Below are 8,473 nucleotides of genomic sequence, written 5' to 3' on the forward strand. Positions count from 1 at the left end.
TCTTTAAGATTTTTGGAAAGCCTAAACTTAAACTTAATAGATAAGGACTGTTACGTTGTAAGTTCCTAGTACTTCATGCTGGTCTAACTCTGTGGCATGGATGGAAACCTAAGATAAAAATCCTATGTGAACTGAACACTTACCTTTTCTTTTTCACCTGATTCTAAAAGTAGCAGAGACTCATGCTCATTGTCTTGGTCCATTTGGGCTGCTATAACAAAATGTCACAGACCGGGTGGTTGATAAACGATAAACATCTATTTCTCACAGTTCTGGAGGCTGGCAAGACCAGGATTACGGCACCGGCAGGTTTGGTGTTTGCTGAGGGCTTCCTGATTCATAGAGGGCACCTTTTCCCGGATCATGTGGTGGAAGAGGCGAGGGAGCGCGCGCTCTGAGGTCTCTTTTGTAGGGACACTAATCCCATTCCTGAGGGCTCAGCCTTCATGGCCTAAGGACTTCCCACTGCCATCATACTGAGCATTAGGATTTCAACACACGGATATCACTCATATGTGGAATCTAAAAAAAAAAAAAAAATTCAAAAATTAGAAAAAGACAAATGAACTTATATATAAAACATAAACAGACTCACAGACATAGTAAACAAACTTATGGTTACTAGGGGGAAAGGGAGTGGGAAGGATTAAATGGGGAGTTTGAGATTTGCAAATATTAACTAGATAAAAAACCAAATATTTCTGCATCGCACAGGGAACTAAATTCAATATCTTATGGTAAACTATAATGAAAAAGAATATGAAGATGAATACGTATATATATGTATTACTGAAATATTACGCTGTATAGCAGAAATCGACACATTGTAACTGACTATATACTTCAATTAAAAAAAAAAGGGTTTCAACCCATGAATTTTGTGGGGACACATAAATTTTCAGACCACAGCACTCACTGAAAACAAAAAATCAAACAAGTAGAGTTTGATTTTAGAAAGTTTCATCTAATACAGACTATATTGTATATGGTGTTTCACTTATTTTAGAATAACCATTTCCTCCACTTCATTAATATTTCTTTGCAAATATACTTCTACCAACTATATAATATTCTGTCTTATGAAATTTCCACAATTTAATTAACTTTTATCTATTGGTCAGTGCTTAAGTTGTTTCCAGTTTTGACAGTTACATTTACTACTACAATGAATACCTTGGTGTGAACATTTTTTTGATCTTTATAATTTCCATAGATTCCATAAACTCCTAGAGGTAGACTAAGTCAAAAGGCATAAACATTTTTAAGGTTTTTTTTTTCCCTAAAGTTACCATTGAGAGGATTTTGTGGTTTTATTTTAAAATTTAACTTGTTGATACAGAAAATTGACCTTATTTAAAGAATAATGGGGTAAAAATTTGAAAGAGATGGTACTTAATTGTATAGCATGTTCACAAAGTTAAATTACGTGGGATACTGGTAACTCAATGCAGAGGAGCACATGGATACTTAGTGAGCATTAACAGCTCTTGCCATAAGCCAGCATGTGCAAAGGTCCAAAGGCAGAAGGCAATGGCGGCAGAGCAGAGCAATGAAAGGTTGAAGAGCATCCATGCTCCATTTCCCCTGCTTTCTTGCAGCCTCTTGGCTGTGTAGGGTTCTTTACATGGTGGGATGACTCAGACCTTCAGTCATGTGGAATCTGAGACCTTAGTTGTTTTGTCTTTATTGTACTGTCTCAGTTTTCCATTAACCAGAAGTATTGGGCCAAGAATTGTTAAGAGGCACCCACCAACCTCCTGGGTTCGAGAAGCAGTGCTTCTTACATCTGTTAAGTCACAGCATTCAATGTCTTCCTGTCAGCTGGTCAGTACAGAGACCCTCTCCTTTGCTTGTTGGAACAAACTGGCCGTTGAATAATCTCAGCCTCTGATGTAAAGGAACCCAAACTATATTCCCTAGTAGAAGAATTTCTCCTTTGAGTATTAGGACTACCAAGATTTGGAAGGGAAAATAAATTTTCCCCAGGAAGTAATCAGGTAAAAAATTGAAAGTGGCCATTTCTACCTCCTTCCCTTGGTTCCCAAGCCTCTGCATCCTGGCTGTGGGGGGAAAAAGAGAGAAGGCACACCCTCTTTTTAAATACTTCATTCAAAGTAGCCCATTCCCTTTCACTCTCATGAGTCAAAACCCAGCAGCATGCCGAAGCTAGCTGCAAGGGAGGCTGGGAAATGTACTCCGGCTGTGAGCAAGCAGGAAAAGGAAAGGAGCCCTGTGAGGACATAGCAGCCCCCACCACACCTCCCTTGCCTTGACCAGTTCAGCTTTTGCTGCTCTTTGCAGACCTTCTTCCTTGAATATGTTTCAAAATTATGATGTAGTTCTAGTTTTAAAGATGCGTTAAATACATCTTTAATGTTTGGTTTGTTTCCAAGAGCAGACAAGTCACTCCCATTTTTAACCAAAAACCTGGGCACCCTTGCTTAAGCTACTTGTTTATTTCAGTGGCCACATTCTAGGCTACTGTAGATCCATAGACTTGAAATCATTTGGATTTTTGTTCTTAGTATGCTGATTACTTCTTTTGGTAATTAAATGTAACTTGGTGCTGCCAGTTATGTTTTGAAAGCACCTTAGAAATGGTTTTCTTTTCTTTGTGTGCGAGAGTATCCAGAAAAATCCAAGGTCAAGCACTAAATTCAATCTTCTAAATTTTGACTGCAAATCTTTGTTGATAGCAAGGGAAAAAAATCATGAACAATGGTTCTTTGGATGAATTCTTAGTATGATTTTATGTAAAAACTTCCAGCTAAAGCCCCTTTAGTGATGAGAATTCCTCAGCCAAGTCATAGCTGAGTCAAGAAACCTGCTATAACCACTTCCTTGTTGAGTGGCTGAGCCAGAGAGAGGGTTAGGAGGCATCTCTGTCAGCACCTAATTAGCAAGTGCTTCGTGGGGGCCCAGCACTGCCTGGGGGCCCAGCACTGCCTGGGAGCCCAGAACCCCTGCTTCCTGTAATGACAGCTGCTCTTAAGGACAGGATTAAGCCTACCTGAAGGGTCAGTAACCTTTGGCACAGGTCATTTAGAAAGTTTCATACACAGAAAGACATTAGAATCAAATAAAGACTTTAGCATTTGTTCATTCAACTTTTACTTTTGTAAATTTCAAACAACGCTGATGCTATTTTGAAAGAAATCTGTCTAGACACAAGGCAGGGGCTTTTGGAGATTAGAAATGTGCCAAAGAAATAGGCTTTGGGGGCATATTTGAATTAAAATAACATAAGAAATATAAATACATATGATATAAATATGTGTATCAAAATAGATCAAGAGGGAAAGGGTTTTTAACTGTGAAATTTTTTTCAAAAGAGCTGAAAAAAGGAAATACTTATTTTTCATGGTAATTCACAGAAATACAGAACTCTTTTTAGAACCGGATAACTCTCATTGAATCGAATGCACTTTTGTAGAGATGAGGTTATTCATGCTCAGGCAAAATTGCTCGCCGTAGTTTACACAGATAGGTATCAAAGATGTGATTGCTTTAATTATCACATGGATTAGTTTTGAAAACAGTACGTTTGTGTCCTGTGTTTGTGCGGTGCTGTGTTTGCAGGTTGTTAATTCAAAGACTTTTAGCCTGGCTTCTTTTGCTTCTTGAGATACTGCGGTAATAGCAACCCCGGGTCCAGAGTATGTGTCATGCTGGTTCATGATGAGGCACAAGTCCTGAGATACAAGGTTGTGTGCCATCGGTTCGCTATATAGGAAGTCTCTCCACCTTTGCTTTCTTTTTCTCTTTCTCCTCCACCTTTTCTACCTCCTCTTTGTTCTCCATCTTCCTGATGTCTTCTTTTTCTTACCATCATCCGTTTGACTCCGTGAGCCATGTTTACAGGTTCTGGGGGGATTTCAACACAATGAAAGTAAATCAGGTCAGGGAGAGCCCAGCCCCTGTCCTCTCTGACGGCACCTCAGGACAGACCCTAAGTGAGAACCGCCTGGCTGACTCCAGTCAACCCCTGGAAACCAGAGAGATGGGCTTCCTTTTCTCCTCCTCCTCCTCTTTTTCCTAATGACAGTTGTTGCTGCTTTATGCGACTAAGTTCGGGCTGGTTTCATACACAGCAGTAGATAATGAAAACACGAATCAATGGCAGATTTGAACAAAATCATCAAAGGCTTCCTGCTAGCGGGGAGGAAGAGCACATGCTTAGCATCATGCATGAGGTCCTGGGTCCATTACAAACAAACAAATAAATCCACCCCTGCCCCCACAAAAAAACTTTATAAAAAAAGGTTTCATGCTAATCTCCTCTTAATATTTTTTTCTTTCTCCTTGTTTTTGTTTTTGAGGGGGAGGTAGGTTTATTTATTTCCTTATTTATTTAATGGAGACACTGAGGATTGAACTCAGGACCTTGTGGATGCTAAGCATGCACTCTACCACTGAGCTATACCCTCCCCACCATCTCCTTGATTTTTTATATTTCTGTGAGAAAGTGTCCTAATGAGGAAACCTGGGCAGTGGTGCAGAGGTGAGTTTTGACCAAGTGTTGCCCCAGAGGGTCCAGGATTGTCAGGCTTGGCTGCATCCATTCTCGGCTGTGAGCAACACCAGGCTACCAAGCTGCAGATGTCCCTTCAGAATCTCTCCATGTTCTCAGAGGGTGGCTCTCAGGTAAAGGGTGAGACAGCTTAATACTTAGGTGGGGATTTGCTTTGCTTCTTAAGATAATCATGACTCTCGTGCTTTGGTGCCGTTTCTCTCCAAGGCTCTTACCGAATTTCGGGTTGGGTTGTGGGCTATCGCTTGGCAGTGTGCAAACACCAAGTTTCCGAGGGAGGTTTGTGTGAGGGAGAGGAAAGCTCTCGCTTGCCAGGGCAAGAGGAAAAGTGGAAGACCACGTAGGAGTGAGTAATAATAATTATTAACTCCCATTATATCTGTTGTCACATTATGCTTTTTATATAATATATATTTTACCTTGTAAGTAAGAGTCAAAGACTTTTGAAACCACTTTTCTCACTTGAAATGGTGAATTTTATGTATCATTAAGTTGGCAATTATAGAAAAGCCGAAGAGATTTTATATCTGGTACGGAGCTCTTAGCAATGCCTCACTCAGGCATCTGCCCCATTTTTGGAAGAAAGTTTTTTTTTTTTTTTTTTTTTTTTTTTTTTGGTGTCCTTAGAATCTTGAGGATGAGAGAAAGAATTGAGCATTTATGAAGTCCTCTGGAAAGACAGAGGAGGAGGGCTACACTCCATTCTGGGAAACTCAGAAAGGGGTCTGCCTAACTGACACTCTGCCAGCCTGAGCGGAGATGGGCAAGGAATGGCTTGGAGATGCACGGATTGGGGGCTTTGGCGGTACCAAGGAAGGAGGAAGAACGTTCCCTCATCTGCATTCCTTAGTCATTGTTTGTTTTCCCACGTTTAGAGATGTACTCTGCCACAGTAAAGGGAAGACACGATGAATAGCTCAGCTCAGCATCTGTTTACTGGGGACATTCTAGGCACTGGGCTCGGGGGGGTGGTGGTGGGGGAGTCCCTGCCCTGAGACAGATGCCTAAACAGTGATCCCTACATAACAGGCTGAGAGAGTGAATGGGGGTCCCTCTGATGCTGTGGGTTAAGGAGGCCACTCTTCCTGATTGGCTGGAATGTGCGATGTTAAAAACATCAGCAACAAGTTTCCGCCACGTGGCACAGGGACCTATATTCAATATCTTGTAGTAACCTATAAGGACAAAGAATATGAAAATGAGTATATGTGTGTACATGTATGACTGATGCATTATGCTGTTCACCAGAAATGGACACAACATTGTAAACTGACTATACTTCAATTAAAAAGAGTACAAAGAAAAAGATTTATCAGCCCCTTCCTTCTTTCTCACTCTCTTGGGATCATACTCCCGTCTTGTCCTTTGTCACTTATCAGGAAGATCCGCACCGTTTGTTAGAACGTCATGAAGGGGACTCGTCCATGTAACTGAATCAGAAATTGTATTTGAGGCTTCCTGGGGGAAGTGCCATATGAAGGCTCCCATCAGTATTTTCTCATTTAATCCTCACAAAAACTCTACTAAGAAGGGTCTGTTATTATCCTTGTTTTACAGGTGTGCCAAGTAAGGAACAGAGGGGTTCAGAGTTTTGCTCAAGGTCACACAGCTGGCACAGGGTAGAGCCAGGATTTGGACCTAGTTCCATTCTGTGGACTTACGCTTGCAGCTGAACACTGGTGTCCCTCCTCGTCGTGAGATTTTGCTGTTCAGGTCATAAACTCCCAGTTGGCCTGATTTGTTCTGAGCAGGAACGTTGTGTGCTTGAACCCTCTCCCCTGGATGCGAACCTCCTGCGGGATCCCAGGTAGCTCTCAGGGGCGCCTCCAGAGAAGGCAGCTGGGCGTGGCCTAGCGCACAAGGCTCAGAGCCCTCACCCTCTTAGGACTTGGAACAAAGGACCCCATCATGCCCACCCTGAAGCTCTTAGAACTCTGGATCAGTATCCTTTTCTTTTTAGTTGATGTCAAGATTTAATTTGTTCTCAGATGCCTGTTAGGGTCACAGTCAAGCCAGAGCCCCTTCCTTTCCGTGAGAATCCAAGTTAACTTTGTCCTAACTGCCTGCTGGGCTTCAGGGGGAAAAAAAAGTAAGACAACTAAAACATGTAAGTGGGAAAACAAGGATTTTCCAAATATTCTTCCAGGAAGTGTTCAGCAGTTAGATACCTTGAGCCACAGAAAAGAAAAAAGTTACTAGACACCTGTGGTAGGTAAGGTTTACACAGTTTAGTTCTAATTTTCACACCCACAAATTCTGAAGGACTTCCATCCTCTGGTGTTCATGTATGATTGTATAATATTATGAAATATTAACCAAATGTTTCTTTTTCCGGTATTTCCTTTCTTTCCTTTAAATGTCCCCTTCATTGATGCTCAAACTGACTGTGCATTAGAATCACCTGAGCTGTTTTATTAATAACTCTGTTTGGGCTTTACCCTCAGAGTACATAAATCAGCGTCCCTGGGGACCTGGACCAGCTATGGGTCCTTTTGAAAAGCTCCCTAGAGGATTCTAATGTGGAGCCAAGTTTGAGGACCACTGGGGGGAGATTCTCATGCAAGAGATAAAAATTCAAAAAGAAAAAAGATACAGATTCTTGGCATTTGAGTTGTAGCAGACTTGCAGGGAAGTGGAAAGAACACAAGACATGCTTGGAAGGAAACAGCAGGAGTTGCAGGGAACCACAATTTTCTTGCCCCAGAAAAGAGAAAGGCTCTTCAGGCTGCAAGAAAGGTGAAAGGGAGACCCAGAAGGGAAGTGATGATGCTCATTCATTTTGGGGTATTGGGGATCCCCCAGACACGGGGATAGACAGATGAGGGACCAGGCAGGGCAATTGACATCTTCAGGCATCTTCACGGCCAGACACACAGAAAATCGGATGCCGCCTCCCTCCCTTGCCCCAGCCCCTTGGCACAACAAAGTCTTCCTGGATCTTAGATGCCATTCTTGGGAAGGAAAGCAGAGTATTGAATTTTGATGGAGAGGGGCTCAGAATGGAAGTTTTAGGTTGAATTGTAGAAAATAAACAATGCTAAATATCTCACCCACCTGCTTCTGACATTTGTACACATTGCATTTGGTCCTGTCTTTTGGCAGAAAGAGTAATGAGGAAGCTTCTCCTCCACTGGTCTTGTTGATTCTGCTCATCACCAATGGATTTACCTTTTGCCACCAGACAGTTGAGTCTTACATGTTCTTAGCAGAGACCCAGGGGAACAACAGCATGATACCAATACCAATTGGTGACACCAATCACCACTTTAATACGAAGGTACTCTACCAAACTGTCTAAATTCTTTTGGTGTCACTGCCAGGTGGTTCTGAATTTAATATCCCATAATCTCGTCCACTGTTAGAAGCAGTTTAATGATTTGAGAAAATGAAAATTAATTTTTAAAAAAATGGATTTTATTTATGTATTGAATAGGCAGTGTTCACATTATTTTAATCCAAGAGGAGAAAAGAACACATAGTAAAATCTCCCCTTAGTCCTGTTCCCCTGCTACCCTGTCCACTTCAGAAGTAACCAGTGTTACCAGTTTCTGATGTGTCCTTTGGAGATGTTCATAGTAAACAGAAGCAAATGTGTAAGCATTCTCTTATTCATTTTTCTTTTTCCTCCATGACAGCTAATAGAAATTGATCTAGACCTTGATTTCTTTATCAGGACATGATGGGGTCCTTTACTCCTTTTTGTGGTCTCATGGTATGTCATCGAATGCATGCATCAGGATTTATTTAACCAGTGCTTTATAATTGGCATTTTAGATTGTTTCCGTTCATTAAGTGTTTTAAAAAATGATTGAAGATCTAGGATCCTCTGAAGACCTTTAATTCCTCCTCCTTCTCTAGAATGACCAGTTTGATAATGTATATGCATGAATTTCAATTTCTGTTATTTTATCAGTATTTCAGTTCACTTAGAAAGGATATTAA

This window comes from Camelus ferus, chromosome 4, assembly GCF_009834535.1.
Source record: "Camelus ferus isolate YT-003-E chromosome 4, BCGSAC_Cfer_1.0, whole genome shotgun sequence".
Lineage (NCBI taxonomy): Eukaryota > Metazoa > Chordata > Mammalia > Artiodactyla > Camelidae > Camelus > Camelus ferus.